Source organism: Opisthocomus hoazin, chromosome 2 (genome assembly GCF_030867145.1).
Source record: "Opisthocomus hoazin isolate bOpiHoa1 chromosome 2, bOpiHoa1.hap1, whole genome shotgun sequence".
Lineage (NCBI taxonomy): Eukaryota > Metazoa > Chordata > Aves > Opisthocomiformes > Opisthocomidae > Opisthocomus > Opisthocomus hoazin.
Window position 1 is genome coordinate 72,049,454 of NC_134415.1, and position 26,694 is coordinate 72,076,147.

The following is a 26,694-nucleotide window of genomic DNA, read 5'->3' on the forward strand; positions in this document are numbered from 1 at the left end:
TCAGAAAGTAGAAAACCTGCATTTCTAACAGTATCAGTAGAAATAATTTCAGAATTCAAACAGTAAGTGTCTCTTCACTGGTGTTCAGACATTAAATCAAAATATGGCACTGCATCCCAACCATTAAGCAGAATGGCATGTTCTGATAAAAATAATATTGATGTGAATATTAGAAGGCAATGTAACGATAAAGGGAATTTAGACAGAATGGGTAAGTAGTTTCTTTGACACCGTTCCAACAATTTCACTAATTGGAATGGTGAATAGATGAGTTTCAAGAAAATGTGAATAATGAAAATAAAACAAAAATAAAAATAATTATAACATCAACAATGCCAATACCACACACACAAAAGCATGAAAGAAAAAGCAGGCTGTTTCTTTATAAAGTCTTATTAAATGACAGGTGATGATTTACTCAGTTTATATTACATTGTGGATTAATTGAATGAGGTGTATCTGACACACTCCATTCATTTAAAAATAACACCTTTTGAGATCAAGTACTAAACAAATAACTAACTACTGTTCACCACTGTTCTAGCACGGTACAGCTACAGGAGAGTTTTTCGATTTTCATGCCACAGTCCACTGATATACCGACAATTTCTTTTTGGAAGTAAGCAAGAAAACTTGCTATTAAAAAGACTACACTTGCACCAGCATTGCAAATGTAGACTGTTAATTATGTAGTACTTACTGCCATATGTTTAACTTTAAGATAGGTTGTATTGAGTTTGCGTGGCAAAGTTTTGGTAGCAGGGGGCCTACAGGGGTGGCTTCTGTGAGCAGCTGCGAGAAGCTTCCCCTGTGTCTGATAGAGCCAGTGTCAGCCAACTCCAAGAGGGACCCGCTGCTGGCCAAGGCCGAGCCCACCAGCAACAGCTGTAGCACCTCTGAGATAACGTATTTAAGAACGTGAAAAAAAACCCCAACCTGCAGCAACTGTAACTGGAGAGTGGAGTGAGAATGTGTGAAAGAAATTTGCAGACATCAAGGGCAGTGAAGAAGGAGGGGGAGGAGGTGCTCCAGGTGCCAGAGCAGAGATTCCCCTGCAGCCTATGAGGACGACCACGGTGAGGCAGACTGTCCCCCTGCAGCCCACAGAGGTCCACAGTGGAGCAGATATCCACCTGCAGCCCACAGAGGAACGCACCCTGGAGCAGGCAGACACCCAAAGAAGGCTGTGACCCTGTGGGAAGCCCACACTGGAGCAGGCTCTGGGCAAGACCTGTGGACCTGTGGAGAGAGGAGCCCATGCTGGACCAGGTTTGCTGGCAGGGCTTGTGACCCCATGGGGGACCCACAATGGAGCGGTCTGTTCCTGAAGGACTGCACCCCGTGGAAGGAACCCACACTGGAGCAGTTTGTGAAGACCAGTAGCCCATGGGAAGGACTCACTTTGGAGAAATTTGTGGCCAGCTGTCTCCTGTGGGAGGGACCTCACACTGGAGCAGGGGAAGAGTGTGAGGAGTCCTCCCCTAAGCGGGAAGGAGCAGCAGAGACAATGTGTGGTGAGCTGACTGCGACCCCCATTCCCTGTCCTTCCTGTGGGGGAAGGAGGTAGAGAAAATCAGGAGTAAAGCTGAGCCTGGGAAGAAGGGATGCTTGTGAGGAAGGTGTTTTTAAGATACTGGTTTTATTTCTCATTATACTACTCTATTTCCATTGCTAATAAATTAAACTAATTTCCCCAAATCAAGTCGGGTTTGCCTATGATGGTAATTGGTGAGTGATCTCTTGCTGTCATTATCTTGACCCACAGGATTTCATTATGTTTTCTATCCCCTGTCCAGTTGAGGAGGGGGAATGACAGAGTTTGCTTTGGTGGGAACCTGGCATCCAGTCAAGGTCAACCCACCATAAACCCTGGGGAAACTTGTCAGGCATATCATTTTGAATTTGAAAGTTCAGGGTTTTATGTCAACCACTGAATTCCTCTCTATAACAAAGATTCCTCTCACACAATGCATCCAGCTTATAGCCAGCCTAGCATTTTATTGTATGAATTTATTGACAGAAAGAGATTCTGGTCCTGCACCATCTAAAATCTTAATGGACTGATTTGTGCTATCCTACAAGTCTCCTTAGCAAAGCAATATCATAGAAGAGTTCCCAGAATCCCAAGACATAACATTCCAATTAGTGACAACGAGATGAATAAAGAGAATGAAGGCCAAGCTATATTAGGAACTTCATGGAAACTCAGACTCTCTGGGCTTCTAAGTTTATCACTAAGAAATATTTCCTTGACTACTGACATAGTCAATTACTTAAAGACAAATCTGTGGCATAAAGCAGTGTTATGTAGGTTTGTGTGAAGTCCGTTAGTGGTTTCAGCAAAAGGCCTGCTACACCTTAAGAGCTGTTAAACAGGTAACAAAGGGAAAATGTTCACTCTGAGCACAGAGCTCTTATTTTCATCAGCTGCACAAAAAGTAAATGACAACAGCAAAGCAGCAGCAAAAAGAGTCTAGACTGTACAAGTTTCCATTATACTAATAGTAGGGATTCAGCAGGCAAAAAATACAAGGGATGACGTAAATCATTCAACCAGTACGAAATCAGCAGTTAAGTATGCCAATTACGAAGCAAAATTGCAGCATGGTATTTAATTATATAAAAAAGTAGAAAACCTAATGTTGCTGTTGCAGCTTTAGGTTAAAAGGAAATTGCCCTATCCTGCATTAAACATGCTTTATTTTATTTCTTTTTGGTGAAAGACACAGTAGTTCGACCAAAACTTATTTATGGGGCTGTGTTGGATAAATGGCTATTTTGTTGAAATCTTCACTTCCCACACAACAATGTACTTCTGTTTTTGATGACTGGCAATTTCTTTAGTACCAAGCAACCACTCCCTCAGATTTTGTGGCCATGTTGAAACTTCTGGTGGGCGGCCCTACTGGAAAACAAGGCATACAAGGCAGTGAGTAAATATTGGCTGTGTAGAATAAGGAGACGAGTCTGCACCACCTCTGTACCTGTGTATCTGCCTCATGTTTGCCACCGGCAAACTTGCTATTAGACTTTCTCCTGCCACTCCAAGGAATCAGTTGTGTGTGGGGACTGTTGGATATGTGAAATGGCAGCATTCTGGTAGGCTGTGCAGAGACAAAATGCTGCAGAAATGCAGCTGCTGTTCCTTAGAAGATCAGACTACCAGAGCAAGGTGCATCACAGATTTATCGAATGGAAAATATAAGACAGAACTAGATCTTTATTACTACTTCCTGAAGAGATGAAGATGGAGACAAAACAAAAAACAACCCACAAACAGAAGAATGGTATGGGCTCACCACATGCAGTTACGCAAACAAAAATTTCATGTGGTCTGTGTTTCTAGAAGGGGAAAGGCAAAAAGTAGGACGAAGTACTGGCAAAATCTGTAAAAACAGTATTACATATAGTCCTTCTCTTCCACATATGCCAGAATCATAAGGGATTTCCTTACACAGCAAGAGAAAATATAGACCTGATTTTGAAACATTTTTTTCCTTTACTTTAAAAACTTATAATTTCTGGTTAAATAACTGCACTTCTTTCTCCAAATCATATCCACCATCTTCAAATGTTTAATAATTTTTCAAGGACATTACAGAGAGCAAGGAAAGGACTGATAAAGAAATATTCATCTTTAAAGTCTAGGAATAGATAAACAATTGTCCGTTTTCTTTCTTCTTCTAGAAACAAGAGTTTAGAACAAGACCAGGAAAAAGGAAAAATGGATCCTTTGGATGAAAACGTACACTATGGTAAGAAAAGAAAAATACGTTTTAAATTCAACTCCATTTTAATAATGCAGTGAACCAAAATGTAGGGTTAAGCAGAGTCAGTTCCTAATGTTAGAAAATAAACATCTGCCACATCATGTTCTAAGTTTCCAAAGAAATAAAATATCATAGACAGATTACTTTATGTAATCACTGATAAAATTATAGAAGAGTTAAGTGTAATTACAGTGAACTATTTTTACTAATGCATTATTTTTTTCCAGATTTCTGCTAGCTGTTTTAAAAATAAATACAAAATAAAATCAACCTGTGTACTGTCAAGTTGGAACAGCTCAAACTATTTCTGGATTCTTGTCAGAGGCTGGTTGTTAATAGGTTAACAGTGTTACTGACCTTGAGGGATCTAAGAATTAAATTTCCAGAGGATAAAGAAAACCATTTTGAGATGATTCTTAAAGAATATGATTGGACTAAAATTTCTGACAGGAAGCACAAAGGAGAAACCAGTCAAAAGATGATTTATAACACAAACCCCAAAATGGAAAATGACAAAGTGCCTTTCCTCAGAAAGCTCCTTGAGCAGAAACTCAACCACGACTACTTCATAACGAGGCAGAATCAAAACTTTGCATTGCTATAAATTAAAGTGCACACAGGCAGACACACAGAAACGGGTATGTATGGTCCCCGCCAGCCAGGGCCCTTGGACAACACACACAGTACAGAGACACCCAGTATGCTGGGGCCTGGAACAGGGTCGCACTCAACTCGTGGGCTCACCAGCTGAGTCAAGGTAACAGGCTCTCAGTTCACTCCAAAGGAAGAAGAGAGTATTAGCTTAAATAGCAGTGAAGGAGAATTAAGCAACTGTGGTTTATATCATGACTGGTGCACACTAAGAATGAGCTACAGAAATTAAGCTCTAATCAGTAACTCATTAAGTCCCCTCAGCTCAATTATGTTGCATCAGATGCTCAGAGCTTCTAACAATTTGCTTGTGTTTTTTAAGTTAGACACAGAGTTTTTTAATGGCTTTCAGTTCTAGGTACTACAGCATAGAAAGTTAAAAAGAGCCCAATAAATACAAGTATTTTGGGCCTGTGGTATAGGAAAGAATTCTAATGCTAAAGCCTACCTGTATCACATATAACATCCCCAGCTAACCCTTCCCCCAGCACTTCCATTATTTTGAGGCAGAGTGCATATATTTGTGTCATTCCTTAGAGAGGTTCATTTAATTTTTCACCAAAATTTCAGATAGTAACCTGAGATAGAGGGCCCAGTTACTCAATGAATTCTCCACAGTTACCCAGAAGAAAAACAGAATAATATTTTGAAAGTCAAATCCATACAAAATACACCTACACATCTGCGAGTGTACATGTGCATGTGAGTCAAGTCCTTACTGCAAGATGGCAGGGAAAGAAAAAATTATTTGAATTTTTTTTTGTAAGAAGAAAGGTGAAACTAAAATGAAGTTCTGTGAAGAGCTGTGAACACAATGGTGTTCTCAGCATCTCTAATGAAAACCATCACAAGCACAGGTAATTCAAGTTAAAATTAAGAAGGAATTACTTTCCAGTTGTCCATTAGTTTCTTAAAGGAATCACATACATAACACTAAGCCTCTGTCCTTAATCCATATGATGCTGCTGAGAGAAGGAATAGGCCTTCACTGTACTTGATAAGAAGGCAATCATAGTTTTTCAAAATCCTGCATAGGACCACATCCCTGCATTGTATTATGTACAAGTGGATTTCTGCTGTGACCTATTGAGGACAACAGGGCTCTCCACAGGTACAGAGCATATTCTAAGTCTCAGCTGCTGCCTTCTCTAACAGAACACAGTAATAACAAAAACCTGGTAAATATAAGCTTTCTACAGTAGGTTTTCTGTTATGTAGTAATGAGAGGCAGAACTGTTATCTAAATAACACTTCAGTTATTATTACTTATGACATGAAAATAAGAAAGATTCTAGCCAAAGCTGAGCTGGCGCAGCTGACAGTTGGTTTAAATAAAGATGATTTACTGTGCAATGAACATAACTTCAGGGTATTATATTCACAATTTGTAAACATTTAGACTCCATCATACATACATGGAGAGCCAGTGACTCAAACAATAACAAAATCAAAACCCTATCTTCCAAGTACTTCCCTGAAAGAATCACCTCCTGTGTGAACAGGAAGAAAAAAAGAGGAAATTACTGCCAGATGATTGATGAATTAGTTCTATTCTGGCAAAATATTTTCTCCACTGAAGTTATGAAACATCAATATCCATGAAAATGGAAATGACGGGAAAAAAACGGGGGAAGCTCCTAATTTTACACTGAATTATTTGGTATTTTTAATACTGCTTCCTAAAATAATTTTTTGAATAACCTTACAGGAACTATATTGCTGAATTATGATAAAAAACTAATCAAATAAGTGTTGCACTGAAGACATGTAAAATTTTGAAACCTGGAGCAAATACTTAAATTCATGACAACACTTCACATAGGTACACAGAGCTGTAAGATAATTGTCTCAGATGTCTACAGGTGGGGGTTTTTTTACCTTATAAGACCAAATTCACTTTTGCTACAAACTTAACAACAAAAATTCAGAATTTGTGAGATATAGTAAATATCAATACTCTTGAAACCAGAAGAGTATTTCATTTCATTCATTTGTCTTCAGAGGAAAGCTTTATATACAACTGCCCACCTGATCCCAATGACTAGGTTAAATAGGCTGGAGTCTTAAGTTCCTGCTAGAATTTAGATCACAAATCTTATTGTTACAGCAAATTTTGTGTGTGTGCACGTGTGTTTGTTTTAAGACTACAGAGTTTCTTGTTTCTGGCTAGCCAACAGTAACAAGACTGAGAATATATCAGAACCACATCCTTTTGCATGCCTGAAAGCAAATGTGAAAAACCAATCTCATGTAAACTGTTCTACCCACGAGGCTAAATATCACGAAGTTTGTATTTCAGCTACAGGCTCAACCTCAGTAATAATAACTTAGAGGTGCTGAGAATTTTAATCCCTATGGAGTATTTTATTTCCTGTTCATGAACACTTGTAATAACAATTTGTGCATTATTTTAATAAGACAAATTTGCACTCCATCAAAACTGTGAAGACAAGGATCAAATGTGCACAAAAATGCACATTCAAACTGACACACTGAAACAACTCATACTGATAATATGGGTCAAGTTACCTTTTTTCCTTAAAATCAAGATAATGTTATAGCACAATATACTCAGCTGTCAGGTCCCAGTTAGGAGTGTAATAAGCATTAAGTAAAATGTGCCCATGTGTTTTTTAGGAGCATTCAAAATCAGATAAGCACAACACCACCACCCCCCCCCCTTTATTAACAAAGCATTAGTCACAGAAGATAGAATATATAAGAACAGTTTAATATACCTGCTTAGATGTGATTTTTACTTTTAGAAGGCCAGATTTAGAGTGCAGGCCTGTATCACAGTGGCAGAGGTGTGAGTTTTGCCTCTTCCCGTGGTGCTTCTGAAACTAGAGAGTGCAAGGCAGACACAGCTGACGTCTCTTTGCGTGCCAGCTCAGGCGTGGAAGCAGTATAGAAACACAGTGCCTGCCCCAGCTACAGGACCCTGCTACAGAATTTGTGCCAGTTTACTGGTGTGAGCTTAAGATCGGTTCAAGGATTAACAAAACTACTTAAACATACTGAGAACCTAGCATTTACTGGAGGCAGTACTGTGCATTGTTAGCTTCATGTGACTACCTGGTACAAAGCCAGGTAGGTCATGAGCATGGTCTTGGGCTTGATGCCTATTTTGCTTATGTTATAGGTCTGCAGAGGCAGGCTAGCTGTGACTGTGGGCCAAGGAGTGCTCATGATAGATGGGTTAGTGACCACTGGTGGGAATAGGTTTAAATGCTGCTGACATGCTCAACCTCATCTTCTGTTCTGTCATTGACAATGGGAAGATCAAGACTGATCTCTCAGGAGTTCCCTTCCACCTCTCTGCCCTAGTCCTACTCCTCTCTCTCTCTGCTTCGCATCCTTCTTCTAGCAAGAGCATTGAAACCCTGGCTCCCACACCTCGTCTTTAAGGTGGCAAAATTCAATTTTACTGACACTACTGAGAAGCCTTGAGCCAGCTCTGAACATAAAAATACTTTTGAATTATGCTTTAATATTTTATAACTGCAGAATCTGAACTTGCCTCCGGTAAAGTCTGAAGGCAAAATCAAGCATTCAGAGAGCACTCAGACAGATTAGCCTTATCTAATACTTTCAAATTGTTTCTGTCTGTATGGAAATATTTGACAACAAAACAGGTCTTACTTGCATTCACAAAGATACAAATAGTTTCTACACAGTGATTCAAATTACTATATATTACATTTGTAAACTCAACAAAGATGTGATAACGCTGTTTGGAGTTGACAAGAGGCAGTGAAACCATCTTCTGTGTATGTTTCTTCAGCCAAAAATAGAATGTGGCTTAAGACCTGACAACAGGTTTTTTTCTAACGACAAAAAAAATTTGCCTGTACTCCTCAGCAGGAAAGGCACATGTGTAAGAAACCTCATTAGTGAAATAATTTTGAGTGGTATAGGCAGGGATCACTCACTATCTCATCGGGACTGAGACTTGTGATAATAAGAACTGAGCATTTGGTATCAGAGCACTATATCAAGTGAAAACATCTAATCCAGAGTTACTATGGTGGTTTTACTTGTATTCAGATATGTAGGAGTGTCCACAAAGCAAGAGAGAGAATGACAGCTAATCCTTGCCAGAACCACAAGGCACAAAGGGTTTCTTGCTTCGTAGTCGCTCATTCCGCAACTAAACCCGGATAAGCAGGATGTTGACTTTGTCTGACCTTACAGAAACCTCTCTCTTAAGATGCTTCTGCTGAAATATTCATTATTCTTATACGGAATATGTGAAACACCTATTACATTTTCATATCTTAGCATAACCTGAAAACCGACATTTAAACTATGAAGACCACTTTATGGAAGAAAGATAATTGACATGAGTTATAGTTAGAAAAGTTTGTAGCTGCTAAACTTTGCCTGTTACCAGTGTATAAAGCCATCCTTCCCTAGGGAACTCCAAGCAGTGTTGAAGGCAGCAACACATATTCTCTGCAACATGGCTACCTTAAGAGTCAGACTTGTCATCTGCTCTCTGCACCAGAGTCCCAGGGAGAAGCACAAGGTCTCAGAGCTCATCCTCCAGATGCCCAGTGGCCCAGGTCTAGCACCTTTAAATTCACCCACAGCTGGGGAACACCAATTGTTGTCTACAACCCAGTTCCACAAACAGAAACTTCTACCCTAGAAGTGAAGCTTTTTGTAAAGAAAATTGAGTATTCTCATTGGCTACTTCCAGATTGTTGATTCAACTCAAGAATTGTTGATTAGAGCCAGCCAATTTGCAGCAATTTTCAATATTTCACTGTTTGTATCCAGTGTGCTTTGAAACATGATTACAAGAAAAAAAGGCAGCATATGACACACTCTACACAGTCGTAGCCATTACAGGAAAATCCTAGATGCTGGGCAATTGGGTAGGGGTCCCCATTCCAAGGCCTGTGGATAGCTAGAGTAGTCAGTCAGACACTACCCTCAAAAAGATCCCATCAAGTATTTCAAGGAAAACATGAAGTATTTTCTGGTTTTATAAAACAGTATGTTTATGCAAGTGGGACCCTAAGCCTTCTGTTTGAAAGAAATACAAAACCCATCACCTGCTCCTGGAAAGCACAGCCTCTGCAATACAAGCAAGAAGTACAGATTACTGTCTCATTCTCTTGCCTCTTCCAATATTAAAGCTATAATAAAATTAAAACGCAGACTGGACATTCCCTTTACCTAGTCCTGAGGACAAATGTAATGAATAAAAACCGAGTCCATAATGACTGATGTACTAATACTGTATGTTGACCTCTTTTTAATATGCCAGTTCATGTATGCATACAAATATCTCCTTCTAAGTACATTGTTTCTGAAATATTGTCCATTTTCAGCCAAGGTTTATCAATCTACAAGGTAACAAATAGTGAAAAATGAAATACTATAATAAAGTTCCAGCTTAAGGGATAGTAAGTTACAAAACGCTACTCCCAGTCTGTTAAGATTGAAAAATTAAAAATGTGAGGGGCAAGGAAAAGGATAGATGCAAAGCTCTGACAAAAGACTAAACACACATGATGAATGCTTGCTGTATTCTATAGTACTAATAGGTGTCATTGTATCCTCATGATGAGAATGGTGTCAACATACTCCACTTCTGTGCAAGTAGATTGTCCAAAAAATAAAATGTAGTTGGAGGAAAATTAAAATGTTCACACAAAAGGGAGAAACAGGAAAGCAAGCAGAGATACTAGAGGGATATAAAGGGCCTTCTTATTTGCATAAATATTTACTGCAGTCAATAATGTTCTGTGATTTACACGGAGATAATTTACATCAACTAATCTGAGGCTAAACTCTGATTTTCACTAGGTGTTTATTTTGTGTAAAGGTTAGTGTTGAGTATCCTGGATTGTCTACTTTTTTATCCAAAATATGCACCCAAGCACAGTAGCAGTCTCTCATCAGGTATTTTGATGATGACAATGATGTTAAATACCTAAAAAAAATATTTTTTTTTTACTTTGCTTCTGTACTTCAGATGGTAAAATACTGATAAATAGTAGTATAATTCTCTATATTGCAACAAGCTTGACATCAGTTTGCTGGCACCAGTTGGTACCTTAATTATGTGACACAGGCTGGAGAGGGCTGCCTAACAAACCTACATAGTTGACATTATAGTATTTGTGGAAGTTTTTTGCTTCATAAAAGAGCCAATCACCTATAGTAAACCAAAAATTGCTTCATTGTCACAAATCATCATCTCCCCTTCTGCATTTGCCTTCAAATCTTCGTTTTCCCCACCTCCCAATTTGCTTTCTTTAATTCAGTGCCCACAGTAATTCTCCTTGGAAGCAGCAAAAGCTATAATCTAGAACTGCTGCAAGCTCTCCGCCAGCAGTGGCCTACCCCTGCCAATAGCTGCCATCATTCAAGTGGCACTTTCTGGCATGATAGCACAGAGTTGCAGCAATTTCTTTCTGCTTTTCCATACCTCATATCCCCAGCTGTTCCAAGGGGGTGATCACCTTGCTGGTTTGATGAGGTCTAGAAAACTCAGCAATAATTATTGTGCTGGCAGTGTTGAAGGCAGCTAGCATCACTAAGGCAGCAATTGGAACGCAGCCCAACCAACATAGCAGAATCTACTAATTTGTTGCACTGAATATTTTGTTGTAAGAAATAATCATGAGCCTTGTGATAAACTATGAAAGGCAAATTAAATTGCCTGAGCTAGACTCTTCTGCAGTGCCTAGTAAAAAAAAAAAAAAGCTGACAATTTTAGGTTAGCTGCTTAAATCTAGTCATTTTAAATGCTTTAGCTTGTTAGTAAATGACCTCCTCAAATTATACAAAAAACAATCATCTATCCAATCATGACTTGTTAAAAAAGAGGTGTTTATAATTGTTTTTGACCAATTTAGTGTGGATTAGACTAGGAGAGGAAGGCTAACAGTGTTCAATTTAATTTTATAACGTATGCTATTGTACACAAGATTGTAAAAAATGAAGCAGTGGAGCTTTTTTTCCCTATAATCATATTAGTCAGTGTTTTATATGATGTTTGTCTACTGACTTTATAACCCTTGCTAGACAGTAGCTTTTAATACAATTATTTGAGGGTAACTACAATGTTTTTTTCAAAGTGGATTCCTATTATTAATGACACAACAGGAAAAAATAATGTTTACATAACACCAAATGTCTGTTCATTTCTTAGTGGTGTAGTGACCTCTCTAGAAAGACTATTTTTAACTCAAGAAAAGATAATGTGATAATATTGTGTGTGCTGCTGCTTTGCTAAAGAAAGAGCATACCTTTATGCAATGAATGCTGCACCTGCTGGTTCCTGCTTTGTGTTGCATGGCACTATTTTGACTGGGGGAGTGGTTTATCCTCTGGTTTACCTCTAGTCCAATGACATGCTGATTAGAACTGCATTTACAATGAAGATGCAGGCAATAGACCTCCACGGCAAATAGTACAGTTAGGTGGAAGAGGAACTACTGTTGATGAGAACTGCTTGCTTTCTGAGGGGTAAAAAATAACTGAAGCACAGTCAACCTCTTTCACTCCTGCTGCTCTGTTACTGCAGCCAAGGAAAGAAAGGATCATTGCCCATTCAAAATGCCCTACTATTGACAGGTAGCTCTGCACTGGATAGAAGAAGGAATAGATAAAGCTTGTGGACATCTGGGAAAATATGAAGAAAAAACAGGCGTCATCAATTTTTCCCGTAATTTATCTCACTATACAAAGAAAATCATGCCAAAAAGTAAAACTCCAGGGTAAAGACAGCTCTGTATTGTGGGCAACTAACCAAAGTGCCAGAAGATTTCTGCCCAGAGCTGCCAATGGTTGTCAGTGTTTACGATATTTTTGACGTGATGTTCATGTTCTTTCTTTGTAAGAAGCTCAGGCAGGAACAACTGCTTCCTGCATAGCTGCCCTCCCCTAGCTGAAACCACCTTCCCTGCTCTGGTGAATGCGGCTAAACTGCGATACAGTCTTTTCCTCCATCCCCTGCCCAGAAGTAGGTTTCACCACACATGTAGATATAAAACCCTTACGGCCAAACAAGTAAATCTTCCCCTTGTAATGACACTGCTTTCCTAGGAAAGAAGAGATTGGTCCATCCCAGTCATAACTTCTACTTAGAAAGCAGAGGCAAGGTCCAATCTACCTAATTTAGGAGCCTGCCTTCTCTCTTCATTTTAGGTATTGAACCTCCACCAAATTTCTGATATTCTTGATGAAAGAATGTTGTCTCTGAAGGGCTCCAGAGGGAGATCTGGTCTGACTAAGTGCAGGTACCCATGTGAGAGAAACTGAATCTGATCCATCCATTTAATCTAAAAAAGTTATAATTATTACTAAATTAATTGATACAGCTGATAAGTCATTCATTGACGCTCAGGCTGTATGCTGTTTCTGGGACTGTCACAAATTACCCATGGCATTCAGACAAAACCTTTTAATCTCAGGGTAACACATTTAGGCAGTATTTAAATCCTGATTTCAAGATAAAGTCACTTGGAACTGTACAATTAATTAATTGCTTATAATTATTAAGTTCTTATCGTATTTAAATGTTTCTGAATATTTTATTTTGTGTATCAGTTTTATCTGTAAGGTGAAGTCTTTAAAAGTAAATATTAGTTTTCAGCATTATTATACACCAGACTTTCTCTTCCACCCTTGTAAAATGGGATTAGGAACCAGAGGTCACACCAGTTAATGTCCTATCAACAGTCAATGTGGTTGAGTATAAATTTGGTCAAATATTATTCAACCAGTTTCTTCTCTTGCTGTATTGCTAACTACAATTAGGTTAGATTGGCAAAACATTTTGATGAATATAACTTGTTGTGAGATAATCAACACTATTTTTGCTCAAGGATGTTAAGAATCAGTGGCCAAACCTTCACAGTATACCTGTTCTTTCTTAAAGCTTCGGCAACACTGAATGCTTGAGAAAGCATACTGTAAGAGGTTATGTGTGGAAGTTTTCTGACTATCCAAATTTGCAATGTAGATAATATTAAAATTGACAGCAAATTGTTGCAAAGGATATCACAACACTGAAAGACTAGGCATCAAAATGGCAGATAAAATAAATTCCTGATAAATGCAAAATTAGGTACTTCCCTGGGAAAGAATATCTAACATACACAGTGAATGGTTCTAAATTAAATATTACTACTCAGAAAAGCATAAAATTTTCATCAGCTCGATGATAAACAAAACCCAAATTTTAGAAGTCATTAGGAAAGAGTGGGCAATGAAAGAGAGAACTGCACTATCGGAGAGAGCACCACACTTGCAGTAGTAGACAAAGTAAAACTGCAAAAGTACAAAGAAATATAACAGTGATGATCAGAACGGTTGAGGATTTCTACTGAGGACAGAGTAAACCAATTAGGACTCTTCAAATCAGTAAAGAGAAAGCTGTAGGGGATATGAAAAAGCTTTTAAAATCAAAGATGATATAAAGTAAATAAGTTGGCAAAAAAGTTTTATTATTTCTCCTAGTACTACCAATAGACGCAGCCAGCTGCAATGATGTGAGAAAAACTGAGAACAAAAAAAGGAAATATTTTTTTACAGGATGAATAATGAAACTGGAAAAATATTGCTGCAAGCTTTTGTGTTTCAGACAGAAAAAAAATAGAGAATTTTACAGAAAATTAGTTCATTGAAAGCAGTTAAAAATGATGGTCTGGCAACAGCCCTTGGTTTAAGCAGTCTCATAATCACCAGTTGCTGAAACCTGAGAGGGTAAATTAAAGGAGTGGCCATGCTGTACAGGGTCCTGCACCGTTCACTAGGCAACTGGTACTGGCTGCCGCTTGAGGCAAGTTTCTGTGCTTAGGTGATCTTTTGTTCTCGTCTAATATGGCTTTTTTCTCTTCCATTTGAAGCAGCTTACAGGTTTTGTTCAATTTAAATTGCAGTGAAATTACTGCAAAATCACAAATTATATTAAAATTATGCCCACTGACAGCATACTAGAATAGATATGCTTAAGTTGCAGAATATTATGCCTTCAGACTTTTGAAAGTGTTAAGATTTAAACTGTGTCAGGAACAAAAACAATATGATCTAAAATCACATTGCCCAAACTTATTTATAAAATTACTTTTAAAAACGATCATTTCAGAGACATCCCCCCTTTAAATTTCAGTAACACTGCAGGACAGTAATCTCCTTTCAGGTCCTGTAAAAAGCTTCTCTCTAGTGGCTAAGGCGAAAGATAAGAACTAGGGGAGTGTAAGAGGGAATAACTTCCTTTATTTATAACTCCTTATCCATGTGTTTCCATTTTCATCTCATTGCACATGTTACCTAACCTTGATGTTGAACAACACTAGTTCAAAAATTTTGAAAAATACTGCAAACGGCTCCACCTAATTACATGTCAAGATACAGGGAGGCAAAGGGGGTGGGCAAAATTGAGGCACAAGTAAAGCATCTGTTGATAAAATGAGACTACAGGAAACCTTGGGCCTAGTTTGGATTTCTCCATCCTTTGGGATGGGTAACTTTCGTCTATCCTGGGATAGGTATTGCTGTGCTGATCCTACTTGGCTATTCCTCTTCAATTGTTCCGCTCCTCTGTGGTCATTAGCAAGCCTAAATAAAAAATAAATAAATTTGGAAGTCTGTTACTGTGTCTTTTAACCACAGATTCTTGTAAAAGGACATGAAACACCACTATCCTCATATTAAAAATAAGGACCTGAATAACAAGAAGGACAGGGACCTACCAAAATTCACCCAAACAACAGCTGAATACTCCAGCATGGAGAATAGCTGATGTGTCCTCAGTCCTGTTGAGAGCCCTAACCAATGAAGTACACAGCCTTTGCTTGCTCTGAAGACAACAGTTAGGTGGTACTTTCATTACCACAAACCAGAAGAGAGCTATCTATCTGTTTCTAATAAACATCTGTTACCTGCATTATTACTTGGCTCTAATAATGCATGCCATGAAAAAATATAAGACTGTGAGTTATATTAATAATAAGGTGACAGTGTTCCTGATGTTTCAAAAGCATCCAAAATACAAACACTTCCTTATTTTAATTAGCCTTTTAATGGGATGAACACTAGCTGGCATGGCACCAAGAGGTGACAACTCTGGTTACTGCTACAGGATACAACCCCACTCAAAACTGTCACTGCAGTAAGAACAAATCACTAAGTGCATTTTCAAATGAAAAAATATCACTCATATATGGCAGATTAGTGGAACACAATGCAAGCTGGACCACAAGACAGAAAAAGTCTTTTGCAAGCTTGAAGTGTAATGTTTGAGGAGAAAATACATAGCCTACGAAGCCTGAATAGGAAGAATAGAACAGCAGATGGAAAACTCCGCTGAGTGCTTCATCAACCACCTGCCAGCTACTGAATGGTGGCTAGTAAAAAAGCTACATCTTATTAAGCTATAAAACAGAAGGTGAAGATGGCACTAGAGGTGCAGCGCAGTAACTTTGGGTAACAATGTATAGCTTACACTAAGCATAAGAAATTCAAGTTCTGCTTTGAGAAGAGCAGGGGTAACTGAACTAATGAGTATTGGGCAAGGCACAAGAGACTTTGTTGCAAACTAGCCTTGTAAGTCTTCCTATACAACTAAGCTCCACCTTGAAGCTTTTCATACCTAAATTAGCAATCTGTCTGCTCTGGGCCACAGAACATGAATGAGACATTTATTTTTAGGCCAATAATTGTGGCAAACAGGTTGGATAAGGGAGTTTCCTCCCTGTATCATCTAGCTAGGACTTTGCACAGTTTTCTTGAGATGGAGGGAGCTGTGAGTTCTAGACTCCTTGACCTTCTATGATTACATTATGCTACACAAGTCTTATCTTCTTCGAAGAAGAAAAAAACAAAAATAACAAAATATTATTTTTAAGAGACCTCCAAACCATGATAACAGCACTTTCTTCTTCTTGTGAATCCACAAAGGGAAATGACTAGAGATAACAGAAAACACAAGCAGTACGCAGCCAGTTGGTACCAGAAGCCTATAGATAAACTGTATTATTGTAGCTATGATACAACAATTTCATTGCCTTGGAAATCAACAGTGATACCAACGGCAAACAGGTAATGACTAAAGAAGACAGAAATCTGGACACAGAAAATAATAAGATAAGGAATCAACCTTCTTTTCCTGTTATGTAAAGCCAGCAAACATGGATGTAAGCTGAACTAGGTGAACACTTAGTATTTGCAAAAAAGGTTGCTTATGCGCATGTCTAATATGGACATACAAATCTGAGCTTGTTATCTCTGTTTTTTAACCATTTGGGTCATTAATATAGGCAACATGAAAAATAATTCTACTTGTATCTAGATACTATGACTACCACAGCAGGTGGCCTAGTAATATTATCTGAGGGATAACATCATCAGATATCTCAACATAGTCAAAATAATATGAACCAATATACATATGCTGTAGGAAAATACTAAATTCTTTGCACAGGCATTTGAGATAGTGTTACAAAATTGTTAAAAAAGAAAAAGAGGTAAGGTGTTATGGTATGCGTTAAGGCGACATTTTTCATTCTCATTGTGTTTCTCAACTTGTGCCATTTCTCCATGTCATTGCACTCCTCGCTCTGTCCTGCACTGGTGGCAGCACATACAGCTGAGGAACCCCATGCTCTCCTGCCAGAGCCTGGCTAATCGGCTACTGCCCAACACAAGCTTGTGTGACTGTGCACTATCTGCTAGGGCAGCATTTGATTACTAACTCCAATTAAACTGTTGTAATTCCTTGCAAGCATATAGCGTAGACTGTCTCAAAAAATAGAGAGGTCATATTAAACTGTCCTATTAACTTTCCTTGACATTTGAGTCAGGAGAATTTTTGTGAGAAATCACTTCAGGTTTTGGTGATTACCTTTTTATTTATTTAATTCAAGATTAGAAATTAAGAAATCTATTGTTAGTGAACAAAAGTAAAAACCTCACAGTTATGAGAAATATGAAGCCCAGCCATGAATAAAGCCCAGATGAAAGAGATCGTTTCTAAGTCATATCATTTTTATTTCAGTATTGTTAATTAACTCACATTTTACTTGTAAACTTGTGCTGGGCGCAGGTGCCCAGGCCTTGGGGAGCTGCAGGGCGGCCCCTGCGAGGAGCGGCCGGGGCTGCCCCGTGCCGGACTCGGCCGGTTCCAGCCGGCTCCAGCGGCCCCACTGCAGGGCACAGCCCAGCCCCGCAGCCAAGATGGTGGCACCTTGGGGAACTAAGGAAGGGCAAAACACTGCCCGGGAGCAATGACTGAAGAAATAGAGTGTGAGAAACAGCCCTGCAAACCCCAGGGTACGACTAGAAGGAGGGAAGGAGGAGGAGCTCCGGGTGTCTGAGCAAAGATTCCCTTGCAGGCCCTGGAGCAGCCCGGCTGGAGCGAGGGAACAGCATGAGGAAGGAGCAACGGAGAGGAGCTGTCATGGCTGACCCCAAGTCCCCATTCATCATCACCCTGTGCCACTCAGGGTGGGAAGGCAGAGGAGCCGGGAATGAAGGAGTGAAGATGAGCCTGGGAAAAAGGCGGGGGGAGGAAAAGTTTATTTTTTGTTTCTCACCATCCAAATCCATTTTAATTAGCAACAACCAAGTGGAGTCTGTTTTGTCCATGACAGTAATTGGGGAGTGATCTCCCTGCCTTTATACTGACCCACAAGCTTTTCCATCTTATTTTCTGCCGCTGTCCTGTTGAGGAAGGGGAATGAGAACAGCAGGGTGAGCATCTGGAAGCCGGCCAGGGACAACCCAGCACAAAACTAAGAAAAATGTAAACACATTAGACCTGGGCTAGTACTGCAGAAGCTACTTAATGGACAAAAAATATTGCACTTAATGATTATGATTCTGATTAAAGATAACTTTCTTAGGACTTCTACAACTATTGACCATTTCTGCAGAAGTCCATAAAAACTGAAAGTGGTAGTTCACTACCTCCGAGGCCCTCAATTTTTCAATAATCTTTGTTCAGAATTGGTTTATACCAGTTACATGTACACTTAGCACAAAAGCCTATATCAGTATAAAGTAATTTCATTGATCAAAATTTCTTTGAAAAATAAGGTCTATAGCTTTTCAAAGTTTGATCTATTTTATTAACTTACATGAAAACCACTTTGTTTTATCAGGAACTACACTGCTACTGGAGCTGCAGTGAATCTATTCTCCCCTGACTTACCTGACTTATTCTATGAAGCCTTCAATTATTTTGGTTGAGCTTCCCTTGTCTTGCTGGCCTTTATAGAAAACAGAAGGCATGAAAGATAACTGATGTTTCCCCATCTGTTTCCTTAATAAATGCCCTCTGCTACAAAGGACTGGTGTGAGGACAAGAAAATAGGACTCACTTATCAAACCATACACCCAGTGCCACCAGAGATCCAAGCTGTGTTTTGATAAGGATTTCCTGGATGATGTGACAAAATTCTGCCTGAATCTCAGAGGTATCTTGAGCATCTGGCAAAAACACTTCACCCAGATCATGAAAACAAATAACTTTTAATTAGTCAAGTCCTAAGCGCATCTATCCCTGCCCTTGAAAAAAAAATCCAGCTAACGAAAAATACCTCTGGCTCTGACATTTGAAAACCTGATGCCATGTTATCTTGTAAAGGCCCCAAATGACAAGATTAAATAACAGAAAAAAAAAAGCCAAAATCAACGTCTGACTTGTATGTAAACATAAAGCAACCTTCAATTTGCAATCAGAAAAATCCATATGTGATTACTGTGTGCAATGCTCGTGAATTATTAGTCTGGTTTTGGATATGTTTTTAAGTGCAGATGTATGAAATCATGAAATGTTTTCAAATCCATACACACTAACAGCTAGCAGCATTTTTGTTCTGGTCAGATATTTTATTACAAATAAAGGCTTGTATCTTTAAACATATCCCAAAGAAAGAGGGATCTCGATGCTTCCTTTCTTTAATCTCTGCTACCTGCGATGAATTTCAACATGATACTAGGCACCTAACTGGTCAAAAGTACCTTTCATACCAATGCTGTGATCACAAAGGACTCTGACAAGGACGTTCCACTCCCTGCGCCTTCCATGGAGGATGGGCTCTGTTTGAACCTCACCCTGTATCTCATATCTGGCTTTCTACAGAATAACCTATGTCACCACATAGGGCCAGCCCTTCATCTTTTCTATTTCAGACAGAGGAACTCCAGCCAAGGGACTCTCAGGCGTGCTGCAGTCATAGATACACGAGTTAAGAAAATGATTGAAAAAAATATTCACATTCAAGTTGAAGGAATCAATTCATCCTACTTCACTCAGAATAATCCAATTGTTCATGTGCCATGTGTATGATCTCCTTTTTGGCATCGTGTGTTATAAGCTGCTGCCAGAGGCAGAACATTGAATGAGATAAATCGATGATCACTCCCCGCATGTCAAACCAAGAAACTGTCAATAGGGTGAAGCACATTCCAGTTTAAATGCCTGCAGCACCTTCCATATGTCTTAGTAAGGAGTGAAGATCCCTGGCTGCATTAGTCCTGATAGCCTGGGAAGGAAGCAATACATTTCCCAGAGAGCTATCACTCTGGAGAAAGTAGGAAAGAGAGAAAAGGGTTTAGAGACTACAAAGGTCTTTGGCAAAAGGTCAAACTGCAGACCAGTATTACTCTTCAAGGAGAAAAGACAAGAAGAGACTGAAAATAGTACTGTTACAAAAAAAAAAATAAAAAAGCAAACTCATAAACTGATGAAAGAGCTGAGATAAAAAGAAATCTGTTGCATAACAATTAGATAATTTTGTGGTGCTTTTCTTTACAGACTGAAGTTTCTGGACTTGAAATAGCTCTTTTGGAAAAAGATTTTCTGAATAGGTTTTGTAGTTTATTTCTCTGGATACAGATAGCTCTAACAACTTGCACAACTGCAAGAACGAGGATAATTGTGATTCTCATACTGTGGATGTTATTGTCTCTGCTCTTCCCAAAAATGGAGCAACAAAATTAACTGAAAAGGGAACAGAAGAAAGCCTGCTGTCTTGCTCTTCTTGTGAAGAGAACAGATTTTTAATTTTGTTTTTTCTCTTCACTGATGAAGAAAATACCTCACAGTGAAAAAAAGGATTGATAGTTTGGAATGACACATCACGAAACCAGTTTTCAGTTCTGAATTCTTATTGTGATCAACAGATATAGGACTCAGGAAAAAAAAGAGAAGGCTTATGTTTTTTTTTCCTCTGGTATACGCTTTGCATATGTCAGCTTTTTAATAACCATTGTTGGAGTAAGGTCATTGTGTAATTGTATGTCCGTATTAATGAATCTTTTGTAAGACCTCAGCCAAGCATTTCAGAAGTAGTCTCCTAATCCATAAGATCTGCTTTGTTTTATTGCATAGGTTTGAAAAAAGGGGAACCAAAATATCTCTGTCTTGGAGTTTTCTAAAGCAGGCTTAACCCACTGCTTTAGCAAGCACAGAGAATGAATTGATACATCCTTGAGCCCATTGCTGCATTGACACTTACAGCTAGGTTTCATTGTGACACACTGTTGCCTCAATGACACCCAGGTGTTTCATTATGACTCTCTGACCTGGAGCAAAAGGATTGATACGTAGTCATTAAATCTGACCAACTGCAGTGAGGGACAGGTCATCTAAACCACCATCCTTAAACCACCACAGCCACAACAGCCTTGCTTCTTGTCCTGTTCTTTGTGACCTTCTGGTTGTCCAGCAATATGTCCAGATAGTAATGATACCCTCAATCTTCATATACACTCTGTATGTCCTCACTCCCAGGGCTCCCAGCAATGACCCAAGGAAAACACAAGATTATGCTGTGGCAGTTCTGAGTCACATATGCACTGAGGGGTGCATCTATACTGTGGCCATCATGGACATCAGAGAAAAACTGCTAGCTGTTAAATTCCCTTGCAGTCTTGCAGACTTGCCCTCAGTGAGACTTCAGTGTCTTTCCTCTTCGCCTAGCCATCACTTTGCAAAACTCACACTATTATTTTAGGGAAAATAGTGTATTAGGAAAAATAATGTAAGCAATTAAGAACTACAGAAAACACATATATGAACTAAATATAAGTGAGTTTTAGGTAGCATTGACCAAATCCAATACATCACATTATATTGTTTACATATAAGCTACTTACAGAAGTTCCATCAGAGAACTGAAAGCACCTTATGTGCAAGCTTTCTTCTGCGTATGAGACTGTAACTATTGTGCAAGGGAGAATGATAGGGCTTTAAGAAATATTAAAGAATGTCAGCAGGCTTTTTAAACCTGCCATCTAGAAGCAAACACCTCTTGTTCAGAGTCCTGCAGCGACAGGCACTTGCCAAGCTATGTCACTCCAGTTTCATTCCTCCTCCCCTTGCCACTCTGTATAGACTATCCCTGTGCCAAACTAGTTTCCTTCCATCAACCTTCTTTTCCATGGAAAAGTTCGTTGTCTTCTTTTTTCTTTGTGTTCTGTTGTTAAGATGGCAAGTTTTTCTGAGTGACTTTTCAAGGACACTTTATGGAGATAACTTTATGCTTCAGAAAGGTATACTTCGCAGATTAAGGCAAGATTTGCACTTCAGACAGCATTCAAAATTTCATTTACAATGTTAATTGATGTCCCCTAAAAGATGCTGTCATTTGAATGAGCTTGTACTAAGCCATTGGGATTATTAAATTTGTGTTTGGATTGTTGGTCTTGCAGTGTCCCTCTTCTTACCTCCTCCATAAAAATACATTCTAAATACAATTCTGATTCTGTAAAAGTTCACTATTAAACTTCATTTTTACGTCTACTTCAGCACGAAATCTGAATCAGATCAGGCTTTCCTGAAGAGAATGGCAGCTTGTGCGGATTGGCCAATACTTAGTGGTGGACAATTTTCAAACAGAATATTTGGCCACACATAAAACCAAAACAGCAAAAAGCATACCAATTTTAAAAAGGCATATTGGACAGAATTTATTCTAGAACAGATGGCTGAAATAATGCCAGTGTCCTTAGTGAAAAACACTTATGCCTATAGACCACTCTGACAGCCAGAGATCCCTGCTGCTTAAAAAAGTATACAAGAATGTCACATACAAGACAAAATCTCCATTTGCCAAACAAGGTGTGTTGCAAATAGCTTTTTAAAACAAAACAGAGCAGAGCAGCCTTAACATCAGGCTGAGGATTTTGCCCAAAATTTCTAGATTTTTGAAACTTTTATCATAGTAGAGCTTCACACAACTGTGAATATTTTTCTTTTTTCTGAACTAAAGAAGACCTTGCTTAGTATTGTAAGGCTTCCAGAACAATAAAATTGGTATTCTTTCACTGTGTTTATAGTCTGTTCTCTGAAGACTATAGGAGCCAGTGCAGCTTTCTAAAAACTATGGGGTGGGCCCTTGCACTGCTGTTTTACTCTGTCGGTGTATAGTGGGAGAAAGCTCTGGCAAGCAGCTCTGCGGAGAGGGACCTGGGTGTGCTGGTGGATGAAAAGTTGACCATGACCCAGCAGTGTGCCCTGGCTGCCAAGAAGGCCAATGAGATCCTGGGGTGCATTAAGAGGAGTGTGGCCAGTAGGTCGAGGGAGGTTCTCCCCTCCCTCTACTCAGCCCTAGTGAGGCCTCATCTGGAGTACTCTGTCCAGTTCTGGGCTCCCCAGTTCAAGAAAGATGAGGAGCTACTGGAGAGAGTCCAGCGGAGGGCTACGAGGATGATGAGGGGACTGGAGCATCTGTCCTATGAGGAAAGGCTGAGGAAGCTGGGCTTGTTCAGCCTGAAGAAGAGAAGGCTGAGAGGGGACCTTCTAAATGCTTATAAATATCTGAAGGGTGGGTGTCAAGAGGATGGGGCCAGACTCTTTTCAGTGGTGCCCAGCGACAGGACAAGGGGCAATGGGCACAAACTGAAGCATGGGAAGTTCCGTCTGAACATGAGGAAGAACTTCTTCACCCTGAGGGTGGCGGAGCACTGGAACAGGCTGCCCAGGGAGTTTGTGGAGTCTCCTTCTCTGGAGATATTCAAGACCCGCCTAGACGAGTTCTTGTGCAGCCTGCTGTCGGTGACCCTGCTTTGGCAGGGGGGTTGGACTGGATGACCCACAGAGGTCCCTTCCAACCCCTAACATTCTGTGATTCTGTGAAAGTAAAATCTGTGGATTCAGAGATGTCTGAGGAATTTCCAGGAAAAATGCTTAGGATGACACTTTGCTGCCTTGTCAGCAAATGCTACAATTTTTTGCATAAAACCAAATGTGGTCCCCAAACCAAGTTCCAACAAATCTGCTTCTCAGCAGACTAATTCAGAAGGTGGTTAAAGTAATCAGGTTGTCTTACCCTGTTTACTCATCTGTGCATGCTCCAAATTGCCTCAAAAGGCAAGGGAGATGACATTTCTTAACAAAGGCTCTATTGTGATCCAGAATCAGGCAGACTGACATGATTTCTGTTTAAATTCCATTTAAAACGTTGGACTTGGAGCTTATCACTTGTTTAACAGCTTAGTGGTTAAGCAGTTGATCCAGAAAGCAGAACATTCGCTCTAACCTGCATATTGCTTTTGGTGTTCTCCAAAAGCATGCTAACATGGAGCAGGCTCGTTCGGGGATATTCTGAACGTAAGAACTCTCTCTCTCCTGCTAAAGTTGTACAGCAAAGAAAAGCTGGCAATGCAAGGAGGGTAGCCAGGAAGTGACTAGCACTTCTTACTGGGTTCATAAACAGCATGCATAAGTGGCAGAGAAGTACCTTAAGTGAGTCATGCTGCCTTCTGCAGCTGGCTAAGTCAGGTGTATGACTAAACCAGAGAAAACACATTAGGCAGGCTAAAGCATCCATACTAACACTGCAGGTCTTCAGAGGCACAAGCCTGTTGCCACCTACTCTGTAAGGAATTTAGGAAGTCATGCTGGCAGCTAGAGATGCTAGTCACTTTTTGAGTATACTGACACCTGAGAGAAACACCTAAAGTTTTGATGTGTGGTGGAAGTTAATACTAGGCATCTACAAGACTAGATTAGGTTTTTCCCAAAGTCCAAAAGCACAATACAAAAAAAGTGGCAGTGAAAGGCTGACAGTGCTTGCACCTTCTTGAATAAAATTACCCAGACAATCGAATTTCTACTGTGATATATACTGAGTGCCATAATAATATTTGCAGAGGTGAGCGAATCTATCCCTCTCTCTCAGCCCAGTCCTTTTCAGATTTGCAAACCAGATGCCTGAATCCCATGAAGTACCTGGTCCTATGGGAGCGTTCAGGGCGTAAATACCCTAGAGTCCTGCACAAACTTCAGCAGTTCAGCCAATTCTAGTGAAAAACATGGCAGGAAGGATAAAGTAACTGTGGATTTGGTGGCGGCCCTCATCTCGCTGTATGACAGCCTCATGGTTATTAGTCACTAATCGAGGAAATGGGGCACATAACAACCAGAGACAGAAAATGAGAGGAGAATGTGTCTATAACCCAGACACGCACGGGATTTTATTTCTAATAGAAAGCAATTACATAATGACTTGCAACAAAAAACTAAAATTTTTAGGTCCTCACTGATGGAGGGTGTGTCTTTGTAAACACAACAGTGTCTGTTTTTCCTTGTTCACTCTTACACGGTAAATCTTGTATTCTTGGCTCTTCAGTGTAAGGAGAACATAGAAGAACATAAGCAAATATGAAGAGGAGTAGAAAAAAAAATCTTACTGATTGAGGAGAATAAGAAAAATGAGCTAAGGGTGAAAAACTTAAATTTATAAACCAGAAAAAGAAAAATAATGATTGCAGTCTATAAAGAGATTCAAGATAACATAAGAAAAAGAAAAAGAATGTATGAACACAGAAAGGAGGAGTAATAGCCTGTTGGTACTAAGGCAAAAATGTAAGCAGAATATTAAAGAATGTATTCCAAATAACAAGAATACTTTGGAAAATAAATGGATTCTTCAAGGAAAACAAGCATGAAAGTAACTTTAGACACTTTCAGCAACAATTAGTAAAACTGTTCACTAGTGAACTATTAGTAAAAAGATCAAAGTGAATAAAAGTGATTTTTAAAGACTGACCATAATTAATTATCTATTTCTGTGATAAAAGAACTAATAAACATATGGTGCTAAGGTTGAAAATTTAAGCACTCATTCATCAAAAAAATAATAACATTAAGGATTGCAGTGCTTTAAATTTAGCTACACTGAATGTGATAAAAATACATGTGGAAAAAAAAGACTATTAAGCTATTCTAAAAGGGAAGACAGGAGTTTTAAACACAAAATAAGACATGAAATGTAAAAAATAAATATGTATCTCATAATAACTAAATCCATAACAAAATCCAATTTCTAAATATAAACATTAAAAGATGAGGTTCTAGTGAAATCAATAAATAAGGCACAATTATTATTTTTTATTTTTTCCAGAGCTTGTGTTACCACAATATTGATGGCAGTGAATTAATCTTAAGTTATCTCTATAAAAATCAAATACATGAATATACATAGATAGACAGATAGACACTGAAGTAAGTTTGATAAGAAATTTAATGTACGGTTACAAAAGCAGATAAATTATTTATTATTTGTTATTAGGTTATGCATTAGTGAAATAGAAAAACTGAGGCCATGATATACATATGATTATTCTGAACCTCAGCTGTGGATACATTTTCTGTCTTAACTGTGCAAGTCTGGACTCGGAACCGAACTGAAGCACCGAGAAGCACGATTATATTTTGATATACAAATTGCTCTCATTCTATTCCATTTGAAAAAAATGAATTTCAAAGGTAAAATGGTATTTCAGACATACTCTATGTGAACAAGTTCCACGTTCTGTACGATTTATCTTTTAAGCCCTAAAATGATAATTACATTTAAATTACTCTCTAATTCTATTGCATTAACATAATTGTGTGTCAACTAACAAGATGTACTTATTAAATGGAGTATTTCTAGGCCATTTACACATGTAATAATATATTATTGTTAAATTTATAGTACACCTAACAATACTTTGCCTAGCAACTGGGTCTTACTGAAAGTGGTGCCCTTAAATAATAGAAAATCTGTTATTTCCTGTTGACCTCATTGAAATCCTCAGTGCTCTATTAAGAAAATAAAAATCAGCATTGTGATATTACACATTGCTGAAGAAAAGTACAGACTTTAAACACAAGACCAGAGTAACTGCTTTCTTAAAACTGTAACACTTTCTGCAAGATAGCAAGGAATATTGCCTTCCTTCAGAACAGGTGCAGTAACAGCAAGAGTTAAAGTGAAGTTTTTGAGCTTTTTAGAGTTTGCTTAACTCTAAGCAAAAA

The 26,694-nt window shown here is 38.8% G+C and overlaps 1 protein-coding gene across 1 annotated transcript in view; it reads right to left on the reverse strand.

The window, feature by feature from the left end:
- NKAIN2 (sodium/potassium transporting ATPase interacting 2) overlaps positions 1 to 26,694 on the reverse strand; it is a 589,780-nt gene that overhangs the window by 330,348 nt on the left and 232,738 nt on the right. The gene's annotated exons all lie outside the window — the stretch shown is intronic.